Here is a 17,570-nt window from a genome sequence, read left to right on the forward strand (position 1 = left end):
AAAAAACGAAGACTTAAATCTTTCCACACGAGCTCTAATTTCTCTTATTTTATTACATTGATCACTCCCCCATATCTACAGTTACATCATACTCCGCAAGCCAGCAAACAGTGTGTGGCGGAGGGTTCACTGGTATAACTAACTGACCCCCCCTTCAGTTTTCCACTTGCGGGATGCTCGTGGGGACATTGATGGACGGTAAGCTTCTGTATCAATTCTAATTTCTAGAATTTTCTAATTTTGGATGTAGGTGGAAGCCAACAAAATATTTTCGCATTCAGAGGCGAAGGTCTATGACTGAAATTTCGTGAAAAGATCTCGCCGAGAGAAAAAGAAAACTTTGTTTTAATGATTGCCAACCCAACTCGCATATCCTATCCATGACTCTGTTACTCTATTTCGCGATAATAAGAGGCGAGCTCCGCTTCTCTGACCTTTTTCGATGTCCTCTGTCAATATTATCTGATACGGATCCAATACTTAACAGTACTTCAACATAGGACGGACAAGCATAGAGTAGGCACTTCCTTTGGTAGAACTGTTGCATCTTCCGAGAGTTCTGCCAACAAAACGTAATCTCTGGTTCGCTTTCCTCCATAAAATTATCTGTATGATCATGCGCTTATTGTCCCTTTACTCATGAAGGTTGCCAGTTCAGGAGGCTGAAGCCGTATTGTCAGTTATCACAACGACATCATTCGAATGTTTAATCCCTATAGTGAGAAACAAAAGCAACTAAACATCTTCCTCGTAGTGGTCACTCGCGGCAGACAACACCAGATGATGACATATTATGGCACGTTAGTTGGGTTGGGGGTTGTTGTGGGGGAGGAGACCAGACAGCCAGGTCATCGGTCTCATCGGATTAGGGAAGGATGGGGAAGGAAGTTGGCCGTGCCCTTTCAAAGGAACCATCCCGGTATTTGCCTGGAGCGATTTAGGGAAATCACGGAAAACCTAAATCGGGATGGCCGGACGCGGGATTGAACCGTCGTCCTCCCGAGTGCGAGTTCAGTGTGCTAACCACTGCGCCACCCCGCTCGGTCTGCACGTTAGTACACATTGAACTGTGCGACCTCGTCGTACTTCAAGATCGTCCATTTCCGTCCTTAATCGTCTCAGCTGATGAGGACATAGACTGGCGCGTAGTCACTGTGTCAAATGCGAAGGACATAAAGGGACGGTCTTAAAGTGAGACGAGGACCTGTAGTTCAATATGTTTTTATGTAAATTGAAGAGGGAAGAGGGAGAAAGGAAAGGAAAAGAAAGAGGAGGAGCTATTTATGTCAGCTGCATCGAGACTTCCTGAGGAATCAGCGGCGAGGAGTGAAAATGTGTGTGGGACCGGAACTCGAACCCAGGATCGCCTGCTTACTAGACAGTTGCTCTAACCACTGACACAGTGTGTATCGCACTTGCACAAATTATCTCAGCACGCTTCCCGGCCGACCCATATTCCCACCTAGCGTCACATATCCGCAGTTCCGGACCGTACCCTCCCTGCTGATTACTTGGATATTCCCACAGGAGTCGAACATTATTGTGCATCCACAATGAAGGCGGTAGATTCATTGCTCATCGAGGCGAATCAATTACATGAATGTGGACATTCCGAAAGAACAGACATTGCAGACCATTCGCCTCGATGGGTAATGAATCCACAACCTACAATGCGGATGCACATTTACATCCGACCTCTTGCAGTAATCTCCAAGTAGCGAGTATGGAGGACATGTGTGAATCGGCCGAGAGGCGTTTCGAGGTAGTCTGCGGAAATGCGATAAACAACATGTTCGGATGGGGCAATGGTTAACACAACTACCTAATAAGCAGGAGATCCCGGGTCCGAATCCTAGTCTGGCTCACGTTTTCAGCGTCGCCGCTGATTCCGCATAAAATCGCGATGCACCTTAGATCAGCTGAATTCCTTGTCTTACCTTTCCTTTCTACTCCCTCTCCCTTCAATTTACATATCATAGCTGCGGATTTCACCTGGCGTGAATTCTTTCTGACGTGTACGAAAGAACAGACACAACATAATGTGCTTTTATTTTATTTTACTTCTTGAAAGCCACACATGGGTTGTTACGGTTTTTATTACTTTAACCTTATATACTGAGTAACGGCACCCTCACTGTGAGAACCTTATCTCTAGAAAAGAGTTGCTGGGTTGTGTTCGAATGTTACCACTTATTACTGACGTCTACTTTGTTGTAGACTTCTTTGTTCGGCCACGAGGACAATCTGTGCAGAGAGTTGTTGATTGGCAAGCCACTCCGGGAAACAAACCCGCCCATCGCGTACAGGAATAGTCTGTTGCGTGCTGTGTCGGTTGCGAGGCTACGTAGTGACGACATTCGGAATATCGACGCTTGCTGACGAGCTCGCACCAGCGCGGTTTCTAACTCACTGCGGAAAACTTTGTTGCCTGCAAATGCCCTCCGGCCCCTCGCCAGTTCCTCAACCTCTCCCACGCGATCAAGAAGTATTTGCAATTCTATGCATTCGCTTTAACCAGTCACGTAATGACGCTAGTTCTTGGTACGCATTTTGAGTTGCATTTGTTTATAACGCAATTCGTTGCCATATTTTCCTTGGTTTCAAGGGATTTTCTTTTTTCTTTTTAATTTCCCCTTTGAATGAGAAACAAAGTTCTGTCTCCTCTGTTTCGGCAGGAATTCTAATATTTAGTCGATTTATAAGCTTTTTTATTTTATGACGAAGTATTGTCTTTAATCCATATTGTGTAGCTTGTATTTCACTACAGACGTAGATATGTTTCTATGATGCTTGAATCGTTTTATTTCCGATTAATAGTTGCATTTCTTCTTGTGATAGCCATTTTTATCTGCTGCAGGCATATTCATACCTTATTTAAGAGGTCGTATCACTTTAGCTGTATAAGGGAGGAGTGCTTAGCTTCAGAGGAGTGCTTAGCTTCAGTTACTTTACAATTTTTTTTTAAAATTTAGCACCATGTGTTGCCGTATCCTTTACAATTACAGACGTTTTCTTACGATAGCGATATTCGATCCCCATTACTTCCGATAAATGTTTGTCTTGAAAAGCTGTGATTGATCATCGTTGTTCTAACTCAAAATACTTCGCAGTGCAGTAAGTTCTTGTTATCGATATTGACTGTCGTACACTGGGGTGACAAAGCTCATGGGATAGCGATATACACATATACAGATGGCGGCTGTATCGTGTACACAAGGAATAAAAGTGCAGTGCATCAACGGAGCTGTCATTTGCTGTTAGGTGATTCATGGGAAAAGGTTTCCGGCGTGATTATGGCCGCACGACGGGAATTAACAGATTTTGAACGCGGAATGGTAGTTGGAGATAGACACACTGGACATTCCATTTGGGAAATCGTGAGGGAATACAATATTTCGAGATACATAGTGTCAAGAGTTAGCCGAAAATACCAGGTTTCAGGCATTATCTCTGACTACGGACAACGCATTGGCCGACACCCTTCACTTAACGACTGAGAGCAGCGGCGTTTGCGTAGAGTTATCAGAGCTAACAGACAAGCAAAATTGCTTGAAATAACCGCAGAAATCAATATGGGACCTACGACGAACGCATCCGTTAGTATAGTGCGGCGAAATTTGGCGTTAATGGACTGTGGCGGCAGACGACATACGCGAGTGCCTTTGCTAGTAGCACGACATCGCCCGCAGCGCCTACGCTGGGCTCTTGACCACGTCGTTTGGACTCTAGCCCAGTGGAAAACCGTAGTCTGGTCAGATGAGTCCCGATTTCAGTTGTTAAGAGCTGGTGGTAGGATTCGAGTGTGCTGCAGACCCCGAAAAGCCACGGACCGAAATTGTCAACGAAGCACTGTGCAAGCTGGTGGTGACTCCATAATGGTGTGGGCTGTGTTGACATGGAATGGACTGGGTCCACCAGTCCAACTGAACCTGAATCGATCGTTGTCTAGAAACGGTTATGTTCGGCTTCTTGCAGCCATTCATGGACTTCACGTTATGGATAACAGTGCACCAAGTCACGGGACCGCAATTGTTCGTGACTGCTTTGAAAAGCATTCTTGACATTCCGAGCGAAATATTTTGTCACCCAGATCGCCCGACATGAATCCCATTCAACATTTCTGGGACATAGTTGAGAGGTCACTTCGTGCACAAAATCCTGCACCAGCAATACTTTCTCTATTATGGACTCCTATAGAGGCAGCATGGTTCAATATTTCCGCATGGGACTTCCATCGACGTTTTGAGTCTACGCCACGTCGAGCTGCTGCACTACCTCAGGAAAAAGGAGGTCCATAACGATATTATGAGGTATCTAGTCTCCTCAGTGTATGTACAGTTCAGAATTTGCCCAAAGAATGACTCCACGCTACTAGTCAAAGCCTTAGACCATAGATGATTCAAATGGCTCTAAGCACTATGGGACTTAACATCTGAAGTCATCAGTCCCCTAGACTTAAAACTAATTAAACCTAACTAACCTAAGGACATAACACACATCAGTGATCGAGGCAGGATTCGAACCTGCGACCGTAGCATCAGCGTGGTTCCGGACTGAAGTGCCTAGAGTCCGCAGCTCGTGGTCGTGCGGTAGCGTTCTCGCTTCCCACGCTCGGGTTCCCGGGTACGATTCCCGGCGGGGTCAGGGATTTTCTCTTCCTCGTGATGACTGGGTGTTGTGTGCTGTCCTTAGGTTAGTTAGGTTTAAGTAGTTCTAAGTTCTAGGGGACTGATGACCATAGATGTTAAGTCCCATAGTGCTCAGAGCCATTTGAACCATTTTTGAAGTGCCTAGAACCTCTAGGCCGCGGCGGCCGGCCTTAGACCATAGATGATAAACACTAGGCATGACCTCATTATATTGAAATCAACACCTCGATCAGCTGTCTGGTGGCTGCATCCATTTGCAGACGACATCTGGAATATTTTTCAGATCACTTTAATTGTAGTACAGTATTCAGTAAAAGTTTCTTTATTACATTGGTGACATATAGTGCAGCGCTTGGCTGCAGCGAAAGGTATGTGAAAGTTGTGTCAAAAACACACACACACGAAGAAACTAGGAACACATATTTCGAGATTAAGTTAGTGAATTTGCAGGTTGAAGCTACGGAGTGATCTCTTTATCAAGGAAAGGTGAACGAGCTTCTATTCAAGAGTATTTATTTGTGTCTAAATAAAACTGAATGATGAGGGTAATTCTGTACCTTTCTGGTTAAAATACGTTGGTGTTCAGATCTAAAACTCGATGAATGATGAAGATATTTAGAAGACAGTATGCTAATTTGTTACTCGCTACAAGACTTTTTTCTATAGTCAACGTTTTGTAATATACACTGATGGAAAAGGAAATGGCAGCACTAGGAAGGGGTTGGGCGACATTAAGGAAGTTGGTAGGGTGTTTCTACATCTCAAAGAGAATGTCTATTCAAATTTCGCGCCAGTCGCATAAGACTGGAGCTTCTGCGTCACTACGAAGATGCAAATCAGGTTTGCTTTAAAATACGCACCATACCCGTCGTGAGCGTTAGTAATGTTTGACAATGGGCGTGGTGAGTTGATGTCGGTTAAGAATGCCTCTAAGATGACAGACGCGATTATCAACACCTCACTAAGTTAGAATGAGGTCGTGTAATAGGACTGCGAGAAGCTGGATGTTCCTTCTTCGATACTGCTGAAAGGATTGGCAAGAATGTAGCCACTGTACAGGATTACTGGCAGGGGTGGTCACGAGAATGTACTGTTGCAAGACGCCCGGGCTCCGGACGGAAATTTGAAATTTGTCGTAAGATCGTATCGGGACAAACTGTTGAGCTCATCGGTCCCTAAGCTTACACACTACTTAATCTACCTCAAGCTAATTGAATATATAAAACTACTGGTACCAGTAGACCTAGAAGAAGGCTGTTGCAACCGTGGCTGAAACGTTGGTTTTTGTCCAGCAGCAGTAGTTTTATACATTATGACGCGGTACCATACCCAGTCGACTAACTTAAACTAACTTACGCTAAGGACAACACACACACCCATGCTCGAGGCAGTATTCGAACCTGCGACGGTAGCAGTCGCGCGGTACCGGACTGAAGCGCCTAGAGCCGCTCGGCCACCGTGGATGGCGTGTGAGCAACATCACTTATTTTACTGTCTAAATAGCAGAACTTATCTACAGCTTTTAATGTCTCATCTCCTAAATCCAGTTCCCTTAGCATTGTCTGATGTAATTCGACAGCATTCCATTACCCTTGCCGGTGGTTGTGGCCGAGCGATTCTAGGCGCTTCAGTCCGGAACTGCGTTGCTGCTACGGTCGCAGGTTCGAATCCTGCCTCGGACATGGATTTGTGTGATGTGCTTCTAAGTGTAGGGGACTGAATACCTCAGATGTTAAGTCCCATAGTGCTTAGAGCCATTTGAACCATTACCCTTGCTTTGCTTTTGTTTACCTCAACTGCTCTTCCAAGTTCTTCGCTGTCTCTGACGGAGTTACAATGCCGTCAGCAAACCTCAAAATTTTTATTTTTTCCCCTCATTTTTATAGAACCGTAGTAAAGCGTTTCGCACTTGTTAAGAAATCTTCGGGAAACTAAATGCTTCCCGCCAGACCGACATTTTATCTTCTGCTCCTATTGAGCCTGTAAACGAAATGACCCACAGTGGAACAAAAACAGCTGTTCATTGAAGAACTGTAATTCTGTGGTTAGTAAAAAGAAAGAAGGGACATTACTATGCTCCAAACTGTTTGTTGCCCCATCATCTGGTCAGACGTAAAGACTACAACCATAACATTAAAGTTGTTTTGGTGCACTACATAAACGGCGCAGTAAATGGTAGGATTACCGGTGCTTTCATTGGCCGGGAGGCCCCACTCAGGATAGTTCGGCCGCCAAGTGCAAGTCTTATTTCAGTCGACGCCACATTGGGCGACTTGCGCGCCGGTGATGAGGATGAAATGATGATGACGACAGCATAACACCCAGTCCCCCAATGGAGAAAATCTCCAACCCGGTCGGAATCGAACGCGGGCCCTCTTACATGAGAGGCGAGCACGTTACCACCCAGCTAAGCAGGCGGACACAGATGAATGTGTAAGAGAGAAACTGAAAGCCGACGACTTCTCTTTGTTTGTTGTGTGTTTGATTGTTTGTTTTGCACATAGCTAGAATCGCACATCATTTTGTGTTAGTCCATTGTGTATTTTATATCCTTACAGTAATTGCATTTTACAGTAATAAAAATTAGTTGATCGCGTAACTTGTGCATTTTTATGTAATCATAGCAATTGAACGGAATGGATGGTGTCTTGAAGGGAAGATATAAGATGAACATCAACAAAAGCAAAACGAGGATAATGGAATGTAGTCGAATTAAGTCGGGTGATGTTGAGGGTATTAGATTAGGAAATGAGACACTTAAAGTAGTAAAGGAGTTTTGCTATTTGGGGAGCAAAATAACTGATGATGGTCGAAGTAGAGAGGATATAAAATGTAGACTGGTAATGGCAAGGAAAGCGTTTCTGAAGAAGAGAAATTTGTTAACATCGAGTATAGATTCAAGTGTCAGGAAGTCATTTCTGAAAGTATTTGTATGGAGTGTAGCCATGTATGGAAGTGAAACATGGACGGTAAATAGTTTAGACAAGAAGAGAATAGAAGCTTTCGAAATGTGGTGCTACAGAAGAATCCTGAAGATTAGATGGGTAGATCACATATCTAATGAGGAAGTATTGAATAGGATTGGGGAGAAGAGAAGTTTGTGGCACAACTTGACAAGAAGAAGGGATCGGTTGGTAGGACATGTTCTGAGGCATCAAGGGATCACCAATTTAGTATTGGACGGCAGCGTGGAGGGTAAAAGTCGTAGAGGGAGACCAAGAGATGAATACACTAAGCAGATTCAGAAGGATGTAGGTTGCAGTAGGTACTGGGAGATGAAGAAGCTTGCACAGGATAGAATAGCATGGAGAGCTGCATCAAACCAGTCTCAGGACTGAAGACCACAACAACAACAACAGCAATTACTCTTGATGCAAGTACAGTTTACATGCACAAACATAAAATATGTATACAACTGTTATTGTTAGTTTGTACTCAGTAGAACGCTCTTCATCACGGTCAATGCCAAGAGTTTCCTCCTGTTACTGATAAATTAGAAGGTTGTTAAGAATAACAGAAACAAGTTTCACATAATTTCGACGAAGTATTAAAATGATGTTACATACGTTTTTGTTTTGCAGTTTTGTCTACTTTATCTTTTTGTCTGGGAAATTGCATTTCCTAGATCTATATGACAAATCTTTATTGTTTTCTTTATTTTTCTTTAGTATTCCTCTACTTCACGTAACAAATCAACAGTTATCGAATAAAACCTGTTTTAACATTGACAAGATCAGTTTTGCTACAAATACTGTTTATTTTTAAGTAACAGACAGGAGGATAAGTATGCAGAACAAAAATGTTCCGTAGGTCACACGGCCCTTTGTACATCCTCATGCAGTTTTTGGACGGTATACCGCTTCCGGTTTTTGGGGGACTCTATTAAGACTTGCGATGGTTATGAAGTAACGTTCGATAGGTATGCAACACACCTAAGGTGCAGATAACGCGGATACGAAATTAACTGATCAAAGCTACTAGGAAAACTACCTTAGTCCATGCATACTTATGACAGTCTACGGTAGCATACAGTAGAATTAAAACTACATGTGTAATTGTAATACAAGAATTTGTTCCGTTACTAAAATCAAGTCTCGACTTCAGCTATTAATGTAAAGAACAGTAACTGTCATCTCGTATAGTGCGTAATGACAGAAACACGGTTTTTTGCCTTCTTCACGTGACTCAGATGTTGGTTTGAAACCTTCAAACGGCGGAGATTAGGCTGTGCGCCTCATACCAATATCGCACTTTCTCTGAACCCACAACAGCGCGGCATTCCAACTCACCGCGAAAAGCTCTGTGGCCTGTACGTGGTCTCTCCCCCCCCCCCCTTCCTCATCCTTTCCCCTCCCACAGCCGCCTCCCCTCCCCCACTGCGGACGGGCGAGGACCTCACCACGTCTGTGACGCAACGCGCTTTGCTGACTGGCTAGCGCACGAAGACACGCGATACTCCGCCGCTGGACAATAGCTCGTCATAAGACACCGAGACGCCATTCTCCCGAGTGCACGGATATCATACTAACCTCAAACTCGTTGCAGCGCCGGCCTACCTAAGGTGAGTCGAGAGATTACACCCCGATGTGATGTAACTATCGCCGTGTGTGTTACGCTCGTTTTCTTCAGTGACCACGGTCGTCGGTGTTGTACCATAATTTGAAGATATGGAGCAATACCGGTACCGATAGCTTTAAACGTTTAGCTTTAAACGTTTAGCTTTAAACGTTTTTCGTTATACTAGTGTTCAGCAAAAAAATTTTACAATCCTTGTAAGCGGATTGCGCACGAGACAGGTTTGCTGATACGTGAACGAATAATGTATTTCAAACTTCTGACAGGTGTTGTTTTGGTTAGTTGCGATGTAACGCTAAAGTTCCTTCAGACACCTTAGCACCATGTGCATTTAATTTATAATCTCAGAGTTTTCGCAGAGAACGAAATTATCAACAAAAGAAGATATCTGATAAAAATTGTGATAACAGTCAGTGGAAGTGCGAAATATTAGTCTGGTACAAATAATCGCTACTAACACCAAAATGCAAACTCTGTTAAGTTGTGTTCCTATGCAACAAAAACTTTTTTAATAGCCTTCGAAAAAATGAGAAATGAATGACAAATGGAGTCAGTCATGTCGTACCTGAGAGTAACATTTCAAACTGCAGAATCCAAGTTTGAGGTAAATTCCTGGCTCAGTTCACCGATTGTGTTTCTGTCTCTTTCTTATCGATTCTTTCACTTCTGGCAATGATCCGAATCGGCGAAATATACCAAGTTAGCGTAGTTCGGATTCCTCGATTTCTAGGGTAAATCTGTTCCAAGGTCAGAGGAACGGAAGGAAATACTACCACCTTTAGAAAAAAGCGGTTTGCCTCTAAAACCAATAGCTTACAAAACACTTGGAGAGTGCATAGTGGAATGTTTCTAAAGTATATGGAATCCACATCAGGTCGAAGTAACAGCAGGCAACCAGACTGACAAAGGAAGGGCTGAGAGAATAATTAAATGTTAATGAGACTGACGAGGACATGGGAGTGAAATAATGAGTAATTTACAGAAAGACGGCAAGGGCGTCAAGGAAACCAGCTTACGAGGGAACCTCCCCATCGCACCCCCCTCAGATTTAGTTATAAGTTGGCACGGTGGATAGGCCTTGAGAAACTGAACACAGACCAATCGAGACAACAGGAATAAGTTGTGTGGAACTATGAAAAAAATAAGCAAAATATACAAACTGAGTAGCCCATGGGCAACATAGGCAACATCAACGAGAGCTTAAGTGCAGGAGCGTCGTGGTCCCGTGGTTAGCGTGCGCAGCTGCGGAAGGAGGGGTCCTTGGTTCAAGTCTTCCATCGAGTGAAAAGTTTAATTTTATATTTTCAGTTTATGTGACAAACTCTTATGTTTTCATCACTTTTTTGGGAGTGATTATCACATCCACAAGAAAACCTAAATCGGGCAAGGTAGAAGAATCTTTTCACCCATTCACCAAGTGTACAAGTTAGGTGAGTCGACAACATATTCCTGTCATGTGACGCACATGCCGTCACCAGTGTCGTATAGAATATATCAGACGTGTTTTCCCGTGGAGGAATCGGTTGACCTATGACATTGCGATCAAATGTTTTCGGTTTCCATTGGAGAGGCACGTCCTTTCGTCTACTAATCGCACGGTTTTGCGGTGCGGTCGCAAAACACAGACACTAAACTTTTTGCAGTGAACAGAGACGTCTGTGAACGAACGGACAGATCATAATTTTGGGCAAATAAAGAAAGTAAAATTTTCAGTCGAGGGAAGACTTGAACCAAGGACCTCTCGTTCAGCTGTTACTCACGCTAACCACGGGACCACGGCACTCCTGATCTCTCGTTATCCTTGATGTGGCCTATCTTCTGCATGGACTACACAGTTTGTATATTTTACAAATTTTTTTCATTGTTCCACACAACTTCTTCCTATTTTCTCGATTGATATTTGTTCAGTTTTTCAAGGCCTATCCACTGTGCCAACTTATAACTAAATCTGAGGGGGGTGCGATGGGGAGGTTCCCTTGTTAAAAAAGCCAAGAGTCTGCTTTCGGAGCGGAATTTACAAATATTTTCCAGCTACCTGCCTGTCCTTTCAGTAGAAACCGCCGAAACAAGATTAGACTAATCTTTACTTGAAATGAAATGTGTGAGAATCAATAAATGGAACGTCAAGAAACCTTATTTTGTGGCAGCATATAAAGTTCTTTCTAACATTCTGTTTATAGTGATTCGCAGAAAACAGATGCAGACATAGAGCAACAATGAGATGGCAGAACATACCTCTTTAATTGTTCTTTTTTCTTTTTCATGCAAACTCGCACTGAAGGACGACACTAACAAAATATGCGGAATATTCGATTTTACTCTGAACCGTTATGGAGCCGACCTCATTGTCAGTTACGGAAGTCGATACAACTGAAGTTCTGTGTCATTAGCTGAATCACTTCTCTGACGCAATGGAAAATATTTTCTTCTGTCATAGCGTTATCACGGAACAATAACCGCTGGTATCACCGACACACTCTCAGACCACAAATACCGAAGCGACATTTATACAAAACATTCAGTTAATGCACCATCAGCTGAATGTTAACAAGCCCCATTCTCTCAGCAGTAGATTCGTGTATGTAAATACAATACACGCTTCTTTACATTGTAATACCACCACAGTGTTTCATTTTGTTCCCCTAACCAGTGTTTCAGTTATGCATGCACTGCGTTATCTCAGAGCTGGTTCCGTAGCGAAGATAACGGGCGATACGTTACGTGAATTAATTTTGTACGCGACATTTCCCTGGCGAGATCTCGACGCATGTTTCCGATGATGAACTGCGAGTCTGCGAATCCAGAAGCGGCAGATGTTCCGATCGTTTTCATTTCCATCAGATAGTTACTTATTTCTCGATTTATTAGTATTCACATCAGCAGAAATTGGTTTCCAGCGGCAAAGCGGGGAGTATTTACTTACTGTTCGACAGTAAAGCAGTCGCCAATCGCTTTCTATAGCCGCATTTCGAAGAGGTATGTCTTTGCCTTCGGACGGCCACGTTCTGTTCATTTACGTGTATTTCGAAACACAGTGTTTTGTTTTTCTGCGAATATATTCATTTGGAAGTTGCCAGTTACTGTAATCACGTCTAGATTACAATCATTTAGTATCGAGATGTAAGCCTGAGATGTTTTGTAGGATTACTTGCATTTTCAAAATGTTCAAATGTGTGTGAAGTCTTAGGGGATTTAACTGCTAAGGTCATCAGTCCCTAAGCTTACACACTACTTAACCTAAATTATCCTAAGGACAAACACACACACCCATGCCCGAGGGAGGACTCGAACCTCCGCCGGGACCAGTCGCACAGTCCATGACTGCAGCGGCTTAGATGCATTTTTCACGAACAGATACTTCAGACAGTGTCAGCGACATACCGAGCTCATTGTTTATCCCAGAAGTCAGGCATATTCACGGAAGTTGTGGATATGAAGTAAGATTTATCTATAATCACATGTTCCTGAATTTGAAGTGATCTGAATAATTTCAGTGGTATCTGTCGCAAGGAAATAATTCGAGAAAAGCGCGGAATTACAATACAGTTTCACAGTAGGCCACAACTCACTTTGGAGTCTAGCTTGATTTCCTGTTAAAGTGTGTGGGACAGAATTAGCATTCTCAGTTATTTACATCATCCTGAAAATAACTGCTTCCCATCCAAACAATAAGTGCTTTCCAGTTGAAATAAAAAGGGCTTCTTTTTTTTTGGAATGGCTAAATTTGCTGCCAACTAAAACTTCGAATCAACATCCGAGACTCGTTCGGATAGCTCTGCTGGAAGAGCTGTTGCTCCGCCCACAGTTACAGCTTGTCGCAAAGTTAAAGTGATCTTTATTTCGGTTTGCTGATTTCTTCAAGTTGAGAATGTGATAGGGTGAGATACGTAGCTCAAAAACAAATTTGCATTACCAGTAGACTATGAGGGCTATTCGGAAAGTAAGGTCCGATCGGTCGCGAAATGAAAATCAAAAAAGGTTTACGTGCAACAGTTTGCTACACCTTACAGCTACTTCTGTATACAGTCGCCGCTCCATCTTAGACGTTCGTCGTAGCGTTGTGCCAACTTTCCGATACCATCGTCACAGGAGGCAGCCGCCCGTGCTTTCCTGCGCTTCTCTACGCTGGTCTGCAGTTCGTTGTCTGTACCGAAATGTTGTTTTCATAGCCAGCGGTTCATGTGAGCAGAGATGAACATCAGAGGGAGCCAAGTCCGGACTGTGTGGTGGGCGACCACGCACTTCCCCTAGGAAAGGATGCTGGGACGTCCTCAACGCCCCTGCAGTGTGCGGCCCCGAGAACTGTCATGAAGAAGGAAATGCATGACAGTTAACGTTGTTCGGGGTTGAATGAAATCAGTCGAAACCTCTCAGCGGGCAACCATACTTGGCGGGAGACACTATTGTTCTAGGTATATTTAGGTGCTCATTGTGTACTCAGAACTGAAAAGAGCGACGAGACGCGATCGACAGGTGTACTAGAAACACTGCCCAACACATCTGTGCAAAGCATCACCGGATTTTCACTATTGTTTCCATTTCGCGACCTATCGCAAATGGTTCAAATGGCTCTGAGCACTATGCAACTTAACTTCGGAGGTCATCAGTCGCCTAGAACTTAGAACTAATTAAACCTAACTAACCTAGGAACATCACACACATCCATGCCCGAGGCAGGATTCGAACCTGCCGACGTAGCGGTCGCTCGGTGCCAAACTGTAGCGCCTAGAACCGCACGGCCACTCCGGGCGGCGACCTATCGCACCTTACATTCCGAATAACCCTCATATATTTTTGCCTACTTGATTTATACACGCTTACAGTAGTGGAAGAAGTTTACTACTACTCAGAGGTACTGTTTACATCCTACAAATTCTTCGAAGAAGATTAGAGATTTGAATTTCTTTGTAGAAGAAGCGCTTTCTGACAAATCTTGTTCGACGTAAGGCGTTAACAAACCGGAAAAACGTAATCTCTATAAATTGTGTTCCTGCGTGAACGACCTCTGTTTCTGGGTGAGCAGTATATATATATTTAAAAAAAACTGCAGGTGTCTGCAGGTTCACTCTAACAAGGAACGAGGCGCAGCTGATTAGTCCTGCTTCAGTAGGTCACTGCTAAGGCGCGACTTCCGCTTGCAGCATGACTAGCTGCTTCCCGCAACTCGTGACCATCCGATCAGAAATGGAAGTGGCTGCATCACTGTGGAGTAAATAGAGAGGGGATTTTACTGCTGTGCCGTAGGCTATACGCGCTCGTAAATGTGTTTATTGAAAAGGAAACTGGCCGTAATGGTCTCGCCTGTGACCTTGAGCGAGAAACTGCCGTGGCGTTGCCCTAGAATGCTTTAAAAAAGACAACGTCCAACATTTTAAAACCGTAGGACCTCCTTGTGTCTTGCAGGTGTCTGACAGTCCGGTTAAAGTTATTCTGAGCAACGTAAAACGTGTTAACGAGAAGTACTATGGAACATTGTGCACTTGCGGCTCGTTTTGGACTTGCCGGCCTCTTATGTAGAGACAAACATGAATTATCATTTCAGATGTCTTCCGTCATTAATGAATCGCTAAATTGATTATTATTATCGTTTTAGTTAACAAAAAACAGACAAATACCGAGGAGCAAGTATATACCAAATCACTGTTAAAAATTTAAAAACATGGTACAAAAGACATATAAGAAGCCAAATATATCCATATAGCTATTCTCCCTTGCAATACATCGGATAAACCATAGACACGAAGCGTCGACAAAAGTGCACGTATAATCCACGGCTTTTCCGTTACGTGTTGCTGTTGATAAAAATGGTTCAAATGGCTCTGAGCACTATGGGACTTAACATCTATGGTCATCAGTCCCCTAGAACTTAGAACTACTTAAACCTAACTAACCTAAGGACATCACACAACACCCAGTCATCACGAGGCAGAGAAAAGCTGTTGATAACGTTTCGCATGATGAATGTTGGGTAGAGAACACGACGAGTCACGAGTCGGATGTGGGTAGCCAATCACGTTGCCCGTGTGTTATTTTCTATTTTTCGTAAATGAAATTAGCTGGTATTTTGTTTCACGTGCAGCAGTTAGTTAAGTTGAGCTATTAGGTCCCCGCTTAACCACCAACTCGGAAATCGCTGTATATTACAAGTGACTGTAAACATGTCTCTGCTCGTTTCAGTCGCACCAAATTAAACTGTGCTCTCAGGTCCCATCTTAACCACAATCTCGGAAACTGTGACACATTCCAGAAAAACAGCCAAATATTTGCGGCAACCAAGATTATAAATTTAATTGCCGCTCTTTCCGCTCACAGGAATGCAGTCTCTGCTGTTAGTTTCCAACCTTATCACAATCTCGGAATACAAGAAATATTCGAAAAAAAGAATCCGTGATAGAATCAGCGATTCTTATCGCCCTCCGTTCACTGTCGCCCGAATGGCTTCGACCAACAGTACACAACGGAAGAGCCGCGGACATCGTATGTGTACTATAGCAGGAGCATCTAATATGTAACGTGTGAAAGTTTTTAGCGTGGGCAGTTCTCAGAGAAGGATGCTTACTTTCCAGGAAGATTCTCATATGCAAAAATCTCTTCCGGTGATTTAGAAAGTAAAATTTGACTAAATTAATATAAGTAATAAGTCATTGATCTTGTTAACTGCTGAAAGAATAACAAACTAAGGTACAGAAAAAATCATACTAAATAATAACGCTCCTAATATAGTCTCGGGGAATGGCCTTGCCGCAGTCGGTACACCGGTTCCCGTCAGATCACCGAAGTTAAGCGCTGTTGGGCGTGTCCGGCACTTGGATGGGTGACCGTCCGGGTCGCCATGCGCTGTTGCCATTTTTCGGGGTGCACTCAGTGAGGATGACACGGTGGTCGAATGGCCCCGATGGGCCACTTGTGGTCTGAAGACGGAGTGCGTAAATATAGTCTCACCAGCAATTCCATTCGTATTAAACTGAACTGCACCTACCTGTCACAGCTTTAACAAAAGACGACAGAAAGGCACGTCGCGGCAGTCGGTAGTAATATAAACAATAAACACAATAAAAAAGCACGCTATTGATAAAGGGCGTTAGGTGTATATGTGTAAGTTAGTAACAGAACATCGTGGACTATATAGGTTAAGTAAAACACAGTTTCAACATGGCATAGATAGGAGGACAGGATCACACAAAATCGTTCAGTAGAACCAACGCAATGTTAAAACACTGATTAGCTTTTGCGTCAAACAGATGTTTTCCTTATAACAGAAGGAAGCTAACTCCAAAAACTTCAATATAGGAATGTCATAACAACTATTTAATCACAGACTAGAGAAGTCTAGAACAAACGTATAGTAAAAAGCAAAATACGTATTTTCGACACTGAGAATGCCTCGATAATAAAAGAAGAGAAACGTGTATGGTAGATAAGCGAAAAGCTTTATTTCGTGCTTGTAAAGATGTATGTTATTTACAGATAATACTACTAAAGCTGAGCCGGCCGCTGTGACAGTGCGGTTCTAGGTGCTTCAGTCCGGAACCGCACTGCTGCTACGGTCGCATGTTCGAATCCTGCCTCGGGCATGGATATGTGTGCTGTCCTTAGGTTAGTTAGGTTTAATTAGTTCTAAGTTCAAGGGGACTGATGACCTCAGATGTTAAGTCCCATAGTGCTCAGAGCCATTTGAACCATTTTTATTAAAGCTGAGTCCTGCTGAAGAGTTATTACCCGTGCCATCCTGCGGCGATAGAGGATAGCAGCAAGAATATCCGTTGCTCACGCCAGAATATGTCTGACAGTTTTAATTTAAATAATTTCCTGCACAATTAGAAGACAAGCATCTTATCAGTGGTAGTTGTCTACTTTGTCATCGTTAGGATGGCTACGTTCATCGACATACAAGACGTTGTTTTCATTGTTAAACGACGATTTGTAAAATTGTAGCTAGTTTCAAACGAAAATCTGTTTGAAATAATGAATGCAAAACAATGATTTAGTTTATTTACTTATGATTTAGTATATTTAGTTGCATGGAAAAGATCTGAAATGGTGGACTGGTGATCTAGGACAACTAACTGGATTAACTATTCTAATTGTATTTTTAGAGTTTAGCCTGTACCACACTGTGTGAGTCACTGTGATATCATTAGTACTATGAGATTACAACTTCTTTCTCCCCAAAACACAGCTATCAATCTGTAAGAACCTAGCTATCGACAGCATATAATACATTATATAGCCAATGAAATATACAGGGTGGTCCATTGATCGTGACCGGGCCAAATATCTCATGAAATAAGCATCAAACGAAAAAACTACAAAGAACGAAACTCGTCTCGCTTAAAGGAGGGGAAA

General features: G+C 43.1%; 1 protein-coding gene across 1 annotated transcript in view; it reads left to right on the top strand.

Moving 5' to 3' along the window:
* The first annotated feature begins 9,053 nt into the window (after nt 1-9,053).
* LOC126177113 (glutathione peroxidase-like) overlaps nt 9,054-17,570 on the top strand; it is a 37,282-nt gene continuing 28,765 nt past the window's right edge. The window contains exon 1 of the mRNA XM_049924384.1: nt 9,054-9,210. The gene's annotated coding sequence lies outside the window, so the exon portion shown is untranslated. The remainder of the gene's footprint in view (nt 9,211-17,570) is intronic.

The sequence above is a fragment of the Schistocerca cancellata genome, chromosome 1, assembly GCF_023864275.1.
Source record: "Schistocerca cancellata isolate TAMUIC-IGC-003103 chromosome 1, iqSchCanc2.1, whole genome shotgun sequence".
Classification (NCBI taxonomy): domain Eukaryota; kingdom Metazoa; phylum Arthropoda; class Insecta; order Orthoptera; family Acrididae; genus Schistocerca; species Schistocerca cancellata.